General features: G+C 35.3%; 1 long non-coding RNA gene across 1 annotated transcript; it reads right to left on the bottom strand.

The window, feature by feature from the left end:
• Positions 1-318: 318 nt before the first annotated feature.
• Positions 319-1752, bottom strand: LOC122148682. The gene is made up of 4 exons (XR_006162553.1): positions 1692-1752; positions 812-850; positions 489-541; positions 319-407 (listed from the first exon to the last, which is right to left on the bottom strand). It is a non-coding gene; the product is annotated as an uncharacterized LOC122148682 (long non-coding RNA).
• Positions 1753-19951: the final 18199 nt, after the last annotated feature.

The following is a 19951-nucleotide window of genomic DNA, read 5'->3' as shown; positions in this document are numbered from 1 at the left end:
TAACAGACAATGGCATATTTTAAAATCTGTGATTTATATAATAATATTTAATATTACATTTCAATCTGTTTATGTTGTTTTCCAAGTGGTAGCAAACATGTGCCTTTTTTATATATATCAATAAATATATAAAATATCACTAAATGCAGTGCAGTATAAGCACATATATTCACAGACAGGCTAAGTCAATAATCACTGTTGCACCCCTCAAATAATCTTATATTCCTAGTATCATGCACCTTATTTTTCCATTAACAATATAATCATTATTTTTCCATTAACAATTTAATCTATTACATTCTCATAAAATGAATAATTGATGTGATAAATGAGGAAAATAAAAGATGGAGTCACATGAGGTCCATGAGTAAGCACTGATGATTCTCCTGATTCATCCTTCTGATCTCCTGAAATGATCAAAATAATACATTAATCAGGTTCACCTCATCTGGCCAGACAGCTGCAGTGATTAATAAAACATAACTCACGTCTCAAGCCACTGTTGATGACTGACTTGAGTTTTCAGTGCCACTGTCAGAGGCTGCAACAGAAAATCAACTTTTAAAACGTTTTACTGACTCGTTCCAAAAATTTCCTCTGGATTTGCAGAGATCATGTTTATACAATGTTTATAGAACTATTAACGGTCTGATGTTTCATTGTATAATTAAACTTTCATCTTTATTAACAGAAATAATTTTACATGATCAAAACATTTTGTGTTTAAATATAAAACTTTAAACTACACCACTCCATCAAGCTCGTCCTCTACTGATATGTTTACACCAAACACAGATGACAGGTTACTTACATCTGGCTGTAATATATCCTGAGAAGCAATCAGAATGGCCTGTAAATGCAATAATCAAGAAAAAGTCTTTGTTGAAGCAATCAAAGCAAATGTCTTCATGAAAAACCATGTCACCAACATATTTTAATTCTCATAAGGCCTTAGTCATGAAACACAAGCAGAGAGAATTTCTGATGATTATAAAATGAGATTTTCTGTACATAAGTTCTTGCATTAAAGGGTTACTCCACCCCAAAATGAAAATGTTGTCATTAATCACTGACCTCCATGTCGTTCCAAACCCGTAAAAGCTTTGTTTGTCTTGAACACAATTTAAGATATTTTGGATGAAAACCGGGAGGCCTGAGACTGTCCCATAGACTGCCAAATAAATAACAGTGTCAAGGTCTATAAAAGGTATGAAAGTCATCGTCAGAATACTCCATCTGCCATCAGACGTTTGCAATCTAGGTTGTTATATGGAAGCGACCGGGGAACACTTTTTGTAAGCGAAGAAAATAAAAATAATGACTTTATTCAATAATTTCTTTGCTGTCATCCAGTCTCCTCTGTGTCTTTCCACATCACTGTATGCTGGGGATGCTCTTCAGAATATTCACTCTTCCACAAGGATGCGCTTCGTTTCTCACGATGTATTTAGCTTTTTGACTTCTGAAAATAAAACAGCGCATCCTTGTGAAATAGTATGATATAGAAGAGCATACATGCACGCTAGATATGGAGAGACACAGAGGAGAGCGTTTACAGGTTTGGAAAGACATGGGGGTAAGTGATTCATGACAAAATTTTCATTTTGGGGTGGAGTATCAATTTTAAAAACTACTACAAAATATGATTATCAATACCAAGATAATAAACGTGAAACATTACTGTTTCTCACCTGACTTCCATTTCTTCTTATATAATAAATACCGAGGGACTGTAATGACCAGCAACAGAATAACCACAGGAACAACAACAAAAGTGCAGTCAGTGCCAACAGGAGCAGAGTCTTTCTGTTTCTAGAAAATAAACATCAGATTATTCAAAGATTCAGACAATGTTAATATTGTATAACAAAATCCTGAAGACACAAAATGGATTATGACTGTGACGCAGCAGTTCATTGGTATGTTCTGGTCACTCTGAATAATGGTTTGTTTAAACATGTATTAGCCTCATGTTCTACAAAGACTCTTACTGTTATTAGCCCTGATTTCACACTCTATCAGTCTCTTCCCTGATGGTTTTGCTCTGGTGCTTCACCACACAGCTGTACTCGCTCTTTTCTTCCAATCACTTCCAGCCGTTTCAAAGTTTACAGTCTTCTGAAGGTTCCGTCCTCATCCTTATAATCCTTTTGTCCGTTTTTCATCCAGGTGATTGTGACATTACTGGGATAAAAACCAGTGACATGACACAAGACTGGAGAGGAGCCATTCTTCTGCAACAGGGACACCTGAGGAGAGACTGGAGACAGAGAGAGAGAGAGAGACAGAGAGAGAGAGAGAGAGAGAGAGAGAGAGAGAGAGAGAGAGAGAGATAGAGAGAGGGAGACAGAGAGAGGGAGAGACTTTGACTTTAAGTTTATGTCCAGACTGCAAGCAAAAATCTGATTTATATATGTAATAATTTTTAATTATAACACTTTACACACACTTGGAAAAAAAAAAAAAAAAAAAAAAAAAATAAGAATAATAATATATATATTAAATAAATCTCTTGCAAAGACATTTCTTTTCATTTTCAACGAAACCAGAGCTCATACAACACCAACTGAGTTTCAAAAACCTTTAACGTACTCACATTTATGAAAATTAAAATCAATAAGTATCTTGATTTACCATATTTTTAAAAACTACTAAAAACAACATGGTCCTGACTTTCTTCAATCTTATTTCTCCTAGTGATATAAACAGCAATTTTGCTTGTCCCACAATAAAATTGATGACTTGACATTTGAACTTTTGGTTTTGAATTGTAAAAAAACCCAAAATAAATTTTGTTTTAAAAACTAGTATTACACTACTCTTAAAAAAACCCTTAATAAGGTCAAAAAGAGGGTTTAGTCGCTTACAAGAAATGATAGCAATGAAAAAATAGTCTCTCGTTTATGACAAAAAGGACATTGGTCGCTACAGTGGGGTTTAAAAATAGACACAAATGCATTTACAGCAATGGCCCATGTCTAAAATTTCCGCACTTGCAAATGAGACCAATATTCTGTTTAAGGTGGTTTGTAAAGTGCTCGCAGACAGGTTAGTTCAATGGATTCCTCATTTTGCTCTCCTACTGAATCTGTTTTGCCATGTCACGTTGGTGTTGGTCCACTGTGTTTTATCAAGGGCAGGGTCAATGCAGCTAGCTATCAGGAGATTTATGGCTGAAAAGCTTTATGGAGATGAATATTTCGTTTTTCATTATGACCTGGCACCTGCTCACAGTGCCAAAACCACTGGTAAATGGTTTACTGACCATGGTATTACTGTGCTCAATTGGCCTGCCAACTCTCCCTGACCTGAACCCCATAGAGAATCTGTGGGATACTGTGAAGAGAAAGTTGAGGCTACGCAAGACCCAACACTCTGGATGAGCTTAAGGCACGCTCATCAAGCATCCTGGGCCTCCATAACACCTCAGCAGTGCCACAGGCTGATTTACCCTCATGCCACGCCGCCCGCATTGAAGCAGTCATTGCTGCAAAAGGATTCCCCACCAAGTATTGAGATGCATAACTGAACATAATTATTTTAAGGTTGACTTTTTTTGTATTAAAACACTTTTCTTTTTATTGGTCGGATGAAATATGCTAATTTTTTGAGATAGGAATTTTGGGTTTTCATGAGCTGTATGCCAAAATCATCAGTATTAAAAACAATAAAAAGACCTGAAATATTTTCAGTTGGTGTCGCGATGAATCTAAAATATATGAAAGTTTAATTTTTATCATTACATTATGGAAAATAATGACCTTTTTCACAATATGCTAATTTGAGAAGGACCTGTATTATTACTGGTGAAATCGCTATAACCCAAACAGAACGGCATACAGTTCTTTTTTGATTTGTGCGCACTTGTTCCGCCTCTGTGTGGCGATTTTGAGGTTTATGAGATTGTTTTTTCCTGTTGGAGAAGTACCGCGCCCAAACCATTTTTGAAGCGCCGACCTGCAGCCGCCAGTTCTTCGCTTTGGGCTGTAGTATGGTAATACAGGTCCCGCTCCCCGTGGATCAAGTCTTTGATTTGTTGAAAGCAACGCTATGCGCCTCGTCCCCCATGGCACCATAAGTTGCCCTGCTTCAGCATCTGTTTTCGTCGGTGCGTTTATCTCTGCTAGTCTCGGGCGAATCTGGACAGATAATTTATCATACCCAGTATGGTTTCCAGTTCGGATTTTGTTTTTCTTCGGGGTTCCATTTCCTTTATGGCTTTAATTTTCTCTCGGGTCTGGTTTGATGCAGATGTCATGTGTGAGTCTGTGTCCAAAGTAATAGACCTCCAGCACGCAAATCGTGTTTTTCAGGATTCAAACGACACCCTTTGCCCTCGCTTCTTTCCAACATTGCACGCAGGTTTTTGTAGGTGTTGTTCGGTTTTGTCGCGACCATTATACCAGGATATCGCTTCAATCGCGCCACTACTCCGGCAACCCTTCAGACATCTCTCGCCGATTTTCTCTTTGGAACTCATCCTGTGCAGAGATTATCCCCAAGGGCAGATGAGGAAACGGTACCGGGTCCGACCACCGTGATGAATGTGGTAAGCTTCGATGATTCTTCCGTCAGTTTAATGGCCCAGTATCCTGATCTGAGCGCCCAGTACACTAAAGTATCTTGGCGCCTGTGAGTCTGGAGATTACGCCCCAGGGTTGGCAATGGATACGCGGCCTTTGATCGCTTTGTTTAGGTTGCGCTGGTCGAGATGATATGGCTACCCAGCTTGGGTTTTTCCACTCACGACTCAAAGCGCTTGACCCAATCGGTTGGTTCGGTTACCTTTAAGGAGATGATTCCCTGGCGCTCCATTCTCTCTAATTCCTCCTTTGAACGACTGCGTAGTGTGAATGGAATTTTTCGTGGGGGGATATACTACTGGGACTGCATTGGGACTATGTGTATTTTTGCACTCGCCTGGGAATTCTCCCGATCCCTTCAAAACGCCAGCAAACTCACTCAGCAGATCGCCACTTTGCCAGGTATCAGTTTGTACAGAGAGGACCAGTTTTATTAGATCCATTTTCCAGACATGCTCTTAGTCCTAGGATAGGCGGTGCTTGGGTGTCAACGACATAGAATTCTTGCATGGCTTTGAGTCCCTTTGTGCTTTTGCATTGCAATCTGCATGTTCCTCTCACGGATAAGGGTTCTCCCGCCATATCCTGACACCCACGATGGTTGCTGGGTTAAGTTGGCTGACACCGATGACATCTCTTATTTTATTTTCTGGTATTATATTTACTTGTGCCCCCAGTGTCCAATTTGAATCTTCTGTAGCTCTGAACCTACTTCAATTTCGGCAAAAACCTGTTCGTTTATCACGTTGCTGTGCTCTTTGTTATCGTGGTCGATGAAGAATTCCTGAGGTGATTCCAGTAAGTTTGTTCGGGTGTCGTTATTCAACGCATGTACGTTTTTTCTGCTTCCATCGCTTGTTGGGCGCATTTGCAAGCCTTTATGCGAAATGGTTTGGTTTCCCGCACTTCTTGCACTGTCTACCCAAGGCTGGGCATTTTCCTTGTCTCTATGCACTCCAGAGCGCTGGCATCGATCGCATGTTGTAGATCTTATGCGGTCTCTGTTCGCTCTGGTGGTAGCTTTTTACATGTTTCTGCTTATTGCTTCGTTTGAACATCGCATGCGCAACCTGTTGCGTTTGAGTTGTTTTGTGCTGCCCGGCCATAGATTTCAGCTGTCCCTGCGCTTATTTCTTCGTGAGATCGCAATGTCTATGGCTCTCTCAAGGGTTAAATCTGGTCCATAGTTTAACAACTTCTCCTTCACTTTTTAAGCGGAGTTTATGGCGTAAGACTATCCTGTCTCTTACCATCTCGTCTGTATTAGGCGATGACATCCGCAGTTCCTTAACTAATAATTTTAGTTCTGTGGACTAAACAATGTCAAAGCTCTCACCTTCCGCTTGTACTTTCTCGCGGGAATTTGTACCGCGGGCGAAGATGTGGTTCTTTCCGGCATCACATATGCTTTGAATCTTTCGTAGTACGTGCCTAAAACCTTTGCGTTCTTGTCAGTCAGCGTCCAGGTGTTATAAATGTCTCTGCCTTTTTCTCCTACCCATAACAGGAGATAGCTGCAATGTTCCTCCTCCCGATTTTTTCGTGGAGTGGGCCTTTGAACATCGGTTCTGCCGTTGTTGTCGTAAATCTCCTCCACGAGTTAGGCAAATCAGGAATCCCAGTCCATCCTGAGCATCGGAACACCGGCGGAGTCCATCTTCTCGTCTGTGTAAGTTCGTTATATTCTCTGACACCATGCGCTTGTTTTGTATTTCACCATTTCGTGATCAATGTATTTTGAATAAACACAACTCAGGCATAACGTGCAGTGCGTGTGTCGACTATCCAGCCCGATGATCCTTTCTTTCTTTATTATTTCCAGCTTCCGTTCCCCTGCACACTCTTTTGGGTAATGCAGTTCAATATACAACAGTAGTTACATCTACAGTATATACAATTTTATTTTTATTTTTGACAAAAACTCCACTTGTTAGCATAAATGCTAAGAGCACATGGCACTAATGAAATCATGATTAAAATAGCTATAAATAACCCAGTTTGTGATCAGTGATACATTTTGTTTTCCTTTTGATATTGTGGTAACAGCGTTGATGTTCAAAATAACTCTTGATATAAGAACTTTTTAGATTAAAATATCTTCTCAGAGAGAGCACACAGACTTTTCAGTGCTTCAGATCTTATCAGTGAGAGAAAGTGTCATAACTTCCTGTATCTTACATAGCTGTGGGAGATAATTTCACCAGAATTTGTGTGGCAAAATATTGTAAACGGTAACAGAGTTGGATGCAAGAGATTATGGACACATTTTTATAAGACAAAAAGTTATTTTTAAACAGAGGAAATTAATGATGTTGTAGAATTACGTAAAGTTAAGTATTTTGTATTTTTGTAATACATACAAAGAAAAATACAATAAAATATTTTGATTACACAATGATACATGATGGAAGAAATCCACTCATTCAGACAACAAAAAATCATGATTTTGAGCTATTTAAGATACTTTTTACACAAATTATTATATTGTTATTGACTGTAACATCTTATAATTCATAACAATAAGTAACAAATTATTAAAATAATAAAAAATATAACCATTTGAAAAAAAGCAGAAAAAAATACTGGCTTCGGACACCAAATGTTCCTGCAATTATAGAATCACCCAAATGCACTTACTCAATCGCTGCTGTGTGAATAGAGAATTTGGAATTACTATAAGGAATTTCACTGTTATAATATTTTTCATTTGTTTTCCCAGTTTTCATAATATAGACAGAGAGAGTGCATAAGTCTTTGGTATATATATATATATATATATATATATATATATATATATATAGAGAGATTTACGTGCTATGTGCCACAGCAACAAGCTCCCCATCTGAGAGTGTTTTTTAAAGCCAATGAGAACATAGTTCCATGCCATAGAGCTTCTCTTAAACCAAGAGACAGTAGACAGACTTGTGTTCTTAGCTTTTAAACTTAGAAAAAGAGAAAATAAAAATATGTAAGCTAATAATAATATATGCATAATAATAATAACACACATAATAATAAATTCCCCCAGTTGCACATTTAAATTGAGAATTGCATGTACTAAAAAAGTTGACAGAATGCACTTTCTGTACTTTTTTTTGCACTACTTGAGTTACATATACATGTGTTCATTTAATAAAAATCAGTTAGTGATCACAGTCTAGATTTTGTTTAACTGCTTAAATTTGCACTAAAAATTTTGTATTTACTTTGTAACAATAGCTGTTAATATATATATATATTGCCCAGCACCTAGTAACAGGTAGCCTACACTGATATTACCATCCCGTGCTTATCCATATCAAAGAATGTGCAGCTTTACTGCTACTACACCTATCAGTTCACACCTGGGAGGATCCACAAGAAAAAGGGTGGAACCACTGATGCATCCCGAGCCACAAAACACTCTCGTTTTTATAACCTTCCAAAATGGGCTCTGATAGCTTTAATGTTTTAGCATGACACCAGCCAATAGCAATAAGTGTTACACCACCCTGCTACATGAAGCTTGAGTCTTAGATTTTTTTAATGATGTATAGTTTATGAAGTTGATTGCATTCTCTTACACCTAGCAATAACTCTGAACTAATGTAAACAAAGAACACTTCTGTGCGCTGGCGTCCTCCCACAAGTTAAGAGATTTTAAACAAACACTGTTAATACACATGTAGTTAGCCAAATAAAAAAATACACATCTGAATGCTATAAAAGTGTGCACATTGAGAGAAATAAACAGCAGAGGTTCATGTTAACAACTTCTTTAACTTAGCAAACGCTGCTAATAGTCATTAATAAATTTAATAAAAAAGTGAATACAATGAAAACATGCATGTTTTAAATGATCCACCCGCATGTCTCTGCTCATGACGGTACCTGGATCAGTGAGCAGCGTCTCAGTCGATGACATCACTTCCAGGGAGGCGTGTCCAGGCATGTTGTACACGCCCCCATCCCTTTACAAAAACAACACAACAAAACATCGAAACTCAAGTGCAGCGCAAAGGGGAAAGCTCACACTTGACTGAAATAAAAGCAGAGTTGCAAATAAATTAGTAGATATGGCCATGGAAAATATGTATAGCAATGCTTTCATTGTTCTTTTTTTTATATTTTGCAATTTTTATTTTTTTTGCAAAATATTTAGCAATTCTAAAAAATCACATCAATTATATTCTGCCCTCAATTTGCAAAACTTAATTTTATTTAGCAATGCTTCACTTCTTTTGCAAGTATATGTGGCCCTGTTTTGACTTCATATATTCACTCTCTTTGCAGAACCTTTTGCTCTGGGTAGTAAGCCTTGCATCTAGTGTGACATTACATGTTTCCTGTAGTATTTTCAGAGCTGTGATCTCAACATGAGACTGAAGGGGCATGCAGGATCGTTTGAAGGGAACTCAGGCTCTCTTTTAGTCTTTCCACCTCTTTCTTTTAGCTGGTTGAATTTTTTGTCAGTCTCAACATCTCAACTGCAGAAGCTGCTGAAGATCTGGAAAGACTGAGAGAAAGAGAAATGGCTGATATGTGTCATTTGTTTCTGCTGGGACTGGCTATTCTCTCTTCACTTCTCACAGGTAAACACATTATTATATTAATATATATTCAAGTGTTTTTTACTAGGAGGGGTCTAGCCTGGAGTCTGGGATTGAGTTGGTTTGAACATGGTTGATTCTTCCTGGGCCGTTGTTCTGATCTCACATTTGCAAATGCTGTTTTATTCCTGAATGCACTGATATCTGACCCTGAGGAATGACCTGCTGTCACAGGGGTTCGTTTTTATAAGCTTCATTTATTAATATATAACACAATAATCACTCAGATGTTCTTGTGTTTCAGGTACCAGTGGAGTAGAAGATGCTCATGTGTTCATCAGTTCTGGTGAAAATGTCCGTCTGCCCTGTAATAATGCTCTTCATGACTGCACATCAACTACATGGAACTATAACAGATTCAGTCATTCAGCAGCAGTTGAACTAATTTGTTTAGGGATAAAGAAGAAAGACACACAGAGACATGAGAGACTGAGTCTGGGGTCTGACTGCTCTCTGAACATCAACAACATCTCAACAGAAGATTATGGATCTTAAACAATACAACAAAACACATGCTTGAATTATCAATATCATGGAACTGATGCTGGTGTTTATCTGCATGTTCTTCATGGTAATGTTATGATAATGTGGTCAATTTAAAATAAACAAATTCTTCATTTAAACTCTCCTGATGATTGAAGAGTGTGTGATGTGTGTGTTATTGTGTGTTTCAGTCTCACAGACTGAGATCAGTGCAGGTCTCTCTGTGACTCTCTCTCTTTCTGTCAGCTGTATTCATATCCTCGAGTCTCTTGTGGTGATGATTCGATCCAGTTCTGAGAGAATTGAGCTGTTCTGGAGTGAATCAGGCTGGTGTTAAACTGACAAGATCAGACTCCAGATATCAGATATCATTCTCATCAGGACACTGTATCATCACTCTGAATATAACACCTCCTGAATGAAGATCACAACAGAGAGAGAGATGTGAAGTTACTCAGAGAGATCAACCAAGACCTCAGTCACATACACTGTCAAGAGTTCAGGTGAGAAACTTTCCTAACTCAATTTCAGAAGACTCTCTGACTATCTTTATTTTTTATTTATTATTTTTATTATTTTATTTATATTTTACCAATATTAATAAAACATTTCAAAAAAACTAACAAAAAAACAACTAACTTTAAATATATAAAAAGTATATTAGTATCATGCTTTTTTCTATTTTCACAATACAACTTTTAACACACTTTAAAACAATTGTAATTTAGTATATTTTCTAAAAAATATATTTTACAAAAATATGCTTTAATTGAAAGTTCTGTTAATATTATGAAGTATATTTATTTGCACTTCTGCATTTAAATATATTTTATGAATATTTTTTAACTAAACAAAATAAAGCTCCCGGATCATTGTAACAATGCACTGTACTTACGGTATTGTTTCAATGTTGAAATGTATTTAAATACCTATAAGTGGCGAGTATATCATGAGTTATTTTTCCAAACCCGTGTTTTGTCTTATCCCCTGAATCCCACTCTGGTACACCTTTGTAAGTGACAATTGTTGGACAGATTTTAGTCTGGTTGATCATCACTTAACGCTGCAAGAGTAATTGTAATACCTGTTCACTTATTTAAGCATTTACTTTGATGTAAACAGAGAGAAGTAGCTCCAGCTACAATGTTCTTCCGTCAGACGCGAGCCCCAAAAGTTACCGACTTTAATAACCTGAAGTTGTAATATATTATAAAGTCACATTTTGTGTTTGTGGCTAATCAAAAAAATACATAAACAATAGTACATACATTTACTAATATTTATTATATTTAACTGAAAAAAAAAAATAATTCTGTTAAATTTATTCTAGGCAAGTGGCAATCTTTTTATTTAAGCTACATTTATATAGAAACAATTTGATTGACTTTCAAAAATTATCATTTAAATACAGACAAATTTAGTATTTACACTACATTTCAACATTTTGTTTTATTTAAATGCCTGCAGATAGCTTTTTTGAATGTAATAATTTTTACTTATGGCAAAATATATATTTTTTAGTGTATTTTCTAAAAAAGATTGAAAAAAACATTTTGGGTTTTCTAGTCAGTCTCGTGATCGTCAAGCGTCCAATCACAGCTGAGCTTCACTCAGAGTCACTCAAAAACAACAGGTAAGCATTTCAAGCTTCTTTTATTACTATTTAAAGAGCTTTTGAATGTTTATGATTTATTGTCATATAATATTATTTGAAGATTAACCAGCTCAGCAATGCTAATGTATTAGCTAGCAAAGAGGAACTAACATGACATCAAAGTTATCAACGGCAAGTGTTAAATATGCAGTGTTTTACACCACAGTTTGTGAGTGAGAAAATAATAAATATTATTTGTGCTTTTCTCAGTCGGACACAGACAAACAATTCTGTGTTTTTTGTCTTTTAAACCAGAAAGATGTCTGACAGATAACCGACACTCTCGGCGTGGAGAAACTAAAGCAACAGGTGAGACAAACCCATCCATTCACTATATTACAATAACTTATAACTCTTTTTAATCATTTAAATTATGTTAATTTAATCGTTACTTATGACCCGCTTCATCAGTTTCATCCAGGACATTCATGTGATGTTAATTAAGTTTACTAATGCAGGCGAAGCCCCGGTAAACAAAGCAGCTCCAGGAGCATTTATGGCTGTTTTAATAACATTATTTATCATTTCAGACTGATATTTGCACCTGGTGTTAATTCAAAACTCATCCTTGCATATGTTTTTAAATCATGTTTTCAGAGTAAAGGCAGCGTGGAGAGCTGGATGTCAAAGACAACAAGATGGCTGCAATACCACGAGCCTCAAGTGAAGCAAGTTAAGTAGAATTCACACTGATTTAATTGATGGGTTTAGTGTTCTGCGAGATGTAAACCATCACCTTATGAAAGGTTTTTAAATATATTTCTTCATTTTTGGGTGATTTGCTAGTTTTACAAATGTAGCAGCACAACATTTTATAATGAAATGTAAATCTGAACATTGATCAGCTCATACACACACAGTCCAGACAAACACTGGTTCTTTCAGAGCACATGAAGTAGAGGTCTGATGTGTTTGACTGATACACTGGAAGATAATGCAGTATTCACGGTCCAACATTTTCAATTCTGTAGAGACCCGCTGCACGCACATAACTATTAAATTTCAGTTTGACTTCTGATCCTTAGTGATTATGTTCAGAAGTCTTTCCACATAAGGGTTAGTTTCTTGATCTGCTATGAGTTATAGTAAGACTTTTAATAATGCATTACAAAAAAGGTATTTTGTGCGGGTGCAGAAGACTTGCACTTATCTTAAAGTTGCTGTTGAGGAGGAAGAGGAAACGGTGTGTTAGGAATTTATTATATATTTATTAAATTATATTTATTTACATGTTTTATTTAATAAAGATTCAATTCAAGCTCAGAACACTTCAGCTGATTTTGCACTTTATGCCTCATTTATACACTAACTTCTCAAAGCAGCTTACAGAAAAATGCATCGCCTACATTACAATTTAAATGATTCGTACTGTAAATACTACACTTTTCAAATTTGAATAGTGTTGTATCGTGTGATTTATAGTGATGCTATGTGTGTACTCACTTCGTGTTGTATACTGTATGTTTGACTGACACCGGAAGCAATATTGACGTGACATACTGATACAGTTCCTCACTGCTAATCGAGATGTTCATTCTGTTAAGATATTATGGGTTTAATTCAGGAGATTTACAGTCTGAAGTAGTAAACAGAAAAGTTAAGGGTTGTAACGGTATGATAATCGTCTCAGAAAATATCACGGTATATATTAAACAATAATTCTTATCAGTAACAATGACTCCTAAAAGAAGAAGAACAAGTTATTTGAGTGAACAAATCCTTCCTCAGTCTGTAGCAGATAAAACAGCGCCACTCAGAGACATGCAGAAACAAGCAGATTATTTATATAGCTGTCTCTTTGTGCATAAATATTCACAGACACATATCATATCTAGCTTTGACTTATCCATCTATCAGATTGTGTGTTTTATGTGACATCCTCATTATACTGTAAATCCCATGTTCACGACTGCACTGGGACTCCCTCTGCTTCACGGAAATCATACGGCTTTAACTCGTTATTAATGTGACACCTTCATCTGCACGGAGGGATGGTGTCTGTGAATATGAGCGGAGATGGTGGATGTATTGCCTGCTTTTGCAGCCACTTTGCATCCACATTTTTCTGCAAGTTGGATCCGTCCTCAAGGACAACCCCACGTTCCTTTTTTTTGTTTTTATATCCAAAGTATTCCTGTACTGCAGATATTAACTGTTTTTCTGGTGGGGATGGAGATGAGATATAATCTAATCTAAGTCTCTTTCTCCGCTGCACGTGTGTGTAAGCAGCTGAGCGGAAATAAGTTGCATATATTTGCATAAGATTTTTTTATATTCATTCATTTATTAAAAACCTTAAAAAACCGTAGCTATGCAAATGTTTGCTGGATGATAACCGTGCATGTTCAAATCGTGATAAAATGTCACACCAGTATAGTGTTCCTGTGGCTCAGTGGTAGAGAAATTGCATGAGCAGCATAAAAGGTTATGGGTTCAATTCCCCAAAAACACCCATACTGGTAAAAAATTAGCCTGAATGCACTGTAAGTCACTTTTCTGCTAAATGCATAAATTAATTAAATTATTATTAAATTATATATCATTATAACCCTAGTTTCCACACACAAGTACATCTGATGTGTGAGCGGCCAGTTCTTTACAGAATTGCACTATTTTTTGGACATGTATAATTTAAAATTTTGTATTGTGTTGTATTGATTTTATTTTATTGTATTTATTTTATTCGAAATAAGTGTACTTTAAAAAAATATAAAGTAATCAGCATTCTTTTTATTTAAGAGTTTTGCTGCTGTTACAAAATGTTTTTTTTTTATGTTTGTTTCTTTCAGCATTCTTTTTATTTAAGAACATGTTTGGTGCATTTTATGTTTTGCGATGCTAAAACCATTTGAGGTTTAAATAAACACTGTTTGAACTGTTAATAACCTTTAAAAGTCTATCAATCAATTTATGAAATTACCATAATTGTTCGGTTCTTTGGATCACTAGGAAAAATATTTTGGTATATTTATACTAATGGACTTTACTCATTAAAAATACATACATTTATAGTATATTGCTTGTGTGTTTCAAATACATTCATAATTAATTTGATATATATTCGTAATACAAAAAAGTACACTTTAATATCACGAATCAAGCATGTAAATAGGTATATACTTAAAGTGTACTAAGTATACTTGAAGTTGTTCCGATTTAGCACAAAAAAAGTACACTAAATACACTTAAAGTTATACTTTAGTATAATTCTATTACAACTAAAATACACTTAGTACAAAAAATAGTTGTTTGAAAATAGCACAGCTTCAAGTTTGATCATTAACACACTTGGGAAGAGTAACTGACAATTAGTCTGGCTGCAAGTATACTTTTCTTTCACTAGGGTAGCTTGAGCTCAGTTTGTTAGTATAATATTAATGTATGTTCAACACTCTTACAGTGTAACTGAATTGTAATTGTAATGTCACCAAAATACATTTGAAGTGTATGCTGAGTGAATTCTGCATTTCAAAACTTAAATACAAGTGTGGATATTTAAAGTGTACTTACTGTAAGTATACTTGGAATAGTTCCACTTCAGCACAAACAAGTATATTTAACACAACTTTATTTGAACTTCAGCACTGCTTTTGGACAACTAAAATAATATTTAGTACAAAATTAGTTCTTCCAGTTTACCTGACTTTAAGTATACTAACTTATAGTGTGCCACAAATACATTTAGGTATACTAAAAAGCAAATATGAATAAATTGTGCTTAATTATACTATTATTTCTCTAGTGCAGCTTTTGGTAAAAAGCTGGATGCTCAATGTCCTAAACAGCTGTTTATAGATAGAATGAGCCTTGATGGAAACACCACTCTTTATTCTTTTCTTCACCTGATGATGGAACACAAACTTTGAAAAAGCTAATTAACATTGCATGTCATGCAGTGATTCATGCAGTGATCTACAGTCTTATGATGCAAATCGTTCATCTTCTGCAGCTGTTCAACAGTGATTATCAGCAGATGCAACTCTGAACGTATTTATCAAGGTATCATCTTCTGCAGCTCACCAGATCACAACACTGACTTCATTTTAGGAAACAAACTCTATAGTTTGCAGAAAGAATGCATCATGGTATAGTCTGTTTTCATGCAGCAAATATGAGGGGGATACAAACTCTGCTAACCAGACTCTTGATATGTTAGGATGAATGATGTTTTCTACATCTGAACTAAAAATTCTCCAACTTCTACAGATAAACAATATCACTGGCTACAGACCTGACTACAGCTTCACAGACCACTGAGAGAATTATACACAGAAGGGCATTTTATGCATGTCTTACTCATTTCAGTGCTTTACAGTCACATTTACAATATAACTGTAGAAACTAATCTAAAATAAAAACTCAAATCCATCCTCCAGTGGTTTCTTCTAGAATCAGTATCTAGATGTAAACTAAGTTTTCTCTAGAGATGTAAGAGCTGCTGATCATGAGCTTTGAATCTCTGAAGCAAAAAATAAATAAATAAAATAAAAACTGAAATGAAATGGTTTTGAATGCAGTTGATTCATGCTGATAATTTAACACCACTGAAACTGTCAGTAAATCTGTAAATGCTTTGTCATGCCATAATCATTCATAGTCCGAAATGCAGCTGGCAGACTTCTTGACGCACATAAATTCGAGCACATCGCCCCTGTCTTTCTCTCTCTGCAGTGACTGCCGATATGTTTTAGAAGAGAGTTTAAGATTTTACTCTTTATTTTTAAGGTTTTAAATGGGCTAAACTTGTGACTGCTAGATGTTTAAGGTCATCAGATCAGAAACTGTTAAAGGTCTCCAGGTCACAGTTAAAAAGAAAGGGAGACTGGGATTTTTTCATAGCTGGCATCAAATCATGGAACAGACTTCCTTTATCTGTTAGGATAATCACTACAGAATCTCTGTTTAAAGTAAAACTTAAAACCCACCTTTTAGACAAGGCTTATAATATTTGAGTTGTCCTGAGCTTATTTTCCCTCTGTATATACTTTGTCATTGTGTGTAGTTTTATTATTTTGATTTTACAATTTTTGTAAAGCACAATGGTCAACGACTGTTGTTGTAGTGTGCTATATAAATAAACTAAACAAACAAAAACAATAGTTTAAAAGCCTTGACTTCAGTCATTTACAGTTTCTCTTCTTCCTTTCTCTCATCTGTCCTGCAGTGATGGTGATTATTGTAGAGTTTTGCAGTGTTTGCTGCTCCTACTGTGATTCTTCTTCAGATCATCTGTGCAAGAAGAGCTGGTGAGTTTCTGGGATGATTCACATTGATCTGGAACGATCTGCACTCATGAGAGCTCAGTAAATGCTTTTGTGTTGAATTTATTTTGCAGAGAGGAAGGACTCGCAGCATCCAGAGGAAATAGAGATTAATACAATATTAGAGTAAAATACTCTACAAATAACAGAATACTGCAAGATTTATCTTCATGTCAATGCTATTATGGATGTTTGCATGCAACTTTCAGGAATATTTTCTATACTGTACTGAATCCTTTAAATATAATGTTAAATACAGTGATCAACAGAGCAAGAAGTGTTTTTAAGTGACGTGACATACAGCCAAGTTTGGTGACCCATACTCAGAATTTGTGCCCTGCATTTAACCAATCCAAAGTGCACACACACAGCAGTGAACACACAGACACCATGAACACACATCCGGAGCAGTGGGCAGCCATTTATGCTGCGGCACCTGGGGAGCAGTTGGGGGTTCAGTGCCTTGCTCAAGGGCACCTCAGTCGTGGTATTGAGGGTGAAGAGAGCCCCCTCCACCAACAATTCCTGCCGGCCTGAGACTCAAACTCACAACCTTTTGATTACGAGTCCAAATCTCTAACCATTAGGCTACGACTTCAACCTTTGAAGGTACCTTTAATGAACATAAGTGATTATTACAGAAATCATAAATATAAACACATGGTAATTTTCTAATCTTTATTCATCTAATTATTACAATAAACTTTTTACAGAAGGCTTTCTAAATGTTGTAATATCCTATTTTAGCTGATGATGCTACAAATGTCTGTTAATTATCATATACAACATATTCACAGATATATTTTGATGTTTTTGATATTTTTTCACTGATCATTTCAATGCAAAATCCTTACTTATGAAAATATATGAATGATTTTCCCCACAGATCATGCTTCAACATGTTTTGGTGTCAAATATGTGGAAATATAAAGTCACGATTTACAAACTACTTTTTTTTTGTTTTCAAGTATGTGATAAACACTTATTTGAGTCTATGTCACAGTTGTATTTACATGATATTGGGTTAATAACTGACAAGAAAATCAGAAAATCACTTCATGAGGCATTTGCTTAGATAACTGTAAACAATTTTGGATCTGAAATAAATCAGAAATGGCAGCATATGAAATTATAAACATCTTAGCTTGTGCACTAATTGAGCTTATGCTTGAAATTTGCAATCGAGTATTATGAAAATTACTGGCTCTTACAACAAATTGCTTTTACAGTTGTTGTTTTTTTGTAATTGCTAACAACCATTGTTCAATTCTGAAGCCACATTTTCAAACTGTTCATACAGCCTGCATTACCAACAGAAATGCGGTCACTGAATGCGTTTTGTCTGAAAGCAATGAAAAATTATTCACAATTTGTTTAGCATAGACTTCTGTACCACTGAATGTGTGAACTGTTCTGAAAATGTTCTGAAAAATCTTCAGTATTGAACAATGCTTGTTAACAAAAGAAAAAAAAACTGTAAATAATTAAGATATTGTGAATTTGTTCTTTATAAACCCTTTGTATAAACCCTCAACTTAATTGTTGAGATGTTTGTTTAAAAAAAAAAACACTTAAAGAGGAATCAAACTGAGAGATACTGATTTTTGAAGTGCACTTTAAAAATTACGATTTTTTTTGTTTTTATTATTTTTTTGGTTGTTAAATATTTAAACATTAAAATCAGAGAGAAATCACTCAAGAATGAATATTATGAATTGTAAAAAGAGACTTGAATGTAATGGACTAGATTAAACTGAAATTGCTGTAAAGCAGCTAAAGCTGAATGAAACTCTGAGCCATCAGATTCAATTCAATTCAATTCTAGTTTATTTGTATTCATGGGTTTCAGTCACTTGACTTTTTTGTTGCGGCCGCTATCTTTAGGACCTTACGTAGCCTCTCCTCAGTGACTGGAAATCAAAATAACACTCCACCAACAACGGAAAACAATGGTATTTAAACAAAATAGATATTTAAGGATTAGATCTTTATTTTCTGTCAAGCTTAACTGCTGACTCCACTAAAGTCTATTTAAAACTTACAAATTTGACATTTCCTGATCTATTTATTTACATCTACCTCATACACAATCCCTCCATTACCTTTCGGGCCATTTTCAGGTAAATTTTCACCTGCTAGACACTTCTCCATCAGGCTGGATCCATCTGCAGCACCTGGCCTGGATGCCTGTGTACTTTCAGATTCTGGACAGAATCAACCGGACCAGATGTGACATCTGTAACTTACAGACACTGCCTCATCCAAGCCGGACTCACCAGACTTAGTCCAGTTTCATTTCAGTATCTACTGTACTGTTCATTAATAGTTCATTTAAAATTGACCTGAATATAAAAAAAAAAAACTATACTTTTATTTAAATTATATAGATTATAATACATAAGTAACATGAATCTATAAACATCTCATTATTATAAAAGCAATATTAAAAAAAACATGTGATTACAGAAAAAACAGCAATTATACAATAACAGGGGTGATAGCGTTCCGGCACCACGCCGGATTTCCGGCGTAGGCTACTGTGATCTAGATAAAATATTTAACATTTTGGAAAATTACCCATGCATTACTTGAATGAATGAGGCATTTATGTGTACACTTGAACCATAACATTTAATAAATAAAGGTTAAAACATTAAAATTGTAAAAGGTGTTTTGAAAAGCACATTGGTAAATGGCAGAGTGTTTGGAATGAAACATAATTGTATTTGGTAAAATAATTTAAATAATTATTACATAACTGTTACTATGAATAATTTTATCAGTGAATACTGTTCTTGGTTGTTGCTCTTTGTGTAGCATGTCTTTCTGCATCTTAGTCCAGTGAGTTCTTTAATTAAAGTAATTAAAGCAAAAGGAATATATATTAAGTTATATAAAGTTTCTTTTATTTCAAGTAATTAAAGTTCTTTATAGTTTTAAAAATAAAGTTTAAAGTTCTGTATAGCTTTATAGACCAAAGACTTAAACTACTTCAGTCTGTGTGCATTGAATTTATTTAATACCACAAGTTTCACAATTTGGAGAATAATACAAAAATCACTGCAACTAGCTTATATTTAGTTAACTGAGATTATTTGAAAAGAACATTCTTCTAGAATTATAATACTAATAGTACAAACAAATCCTCTTCACTCTAACATCATTGAAGTAATTACATTCAGTTGCATTCAAAAAAATAAGAATGTGGAAACTAAAACTACAAACCTTTCTTCTTGTATGCACTGGACCGCCATCATCCTCCTCTTCCTTCTTAGATCAAAGATCAAAAATATCTTGTTGATTTATTTGCTGTAGGTGTAGCATAACAAACTGCGTCCTCTAGGGGTCGCTATGGGGAACACCTCGTCGTGACCCTTGTCT

Source organism: Cyprinus carpio, chromosome A18 (assembly GCF_018340385.1).
Source record: "Cyprinus carpio isolate SPL01 chromosome A18, ASM1834038v1, whole genome shotgun sequence".
Lineage (NCBI taxonomy): Eukaryota > Metazoa > Chordata > Actinopteri > Cypriniformes > Cyprinidae > Cyprinus > Cyprinus carpio.
This window is presented reverse-complemented; position numbering and strand designations above follow the sequence as displayed.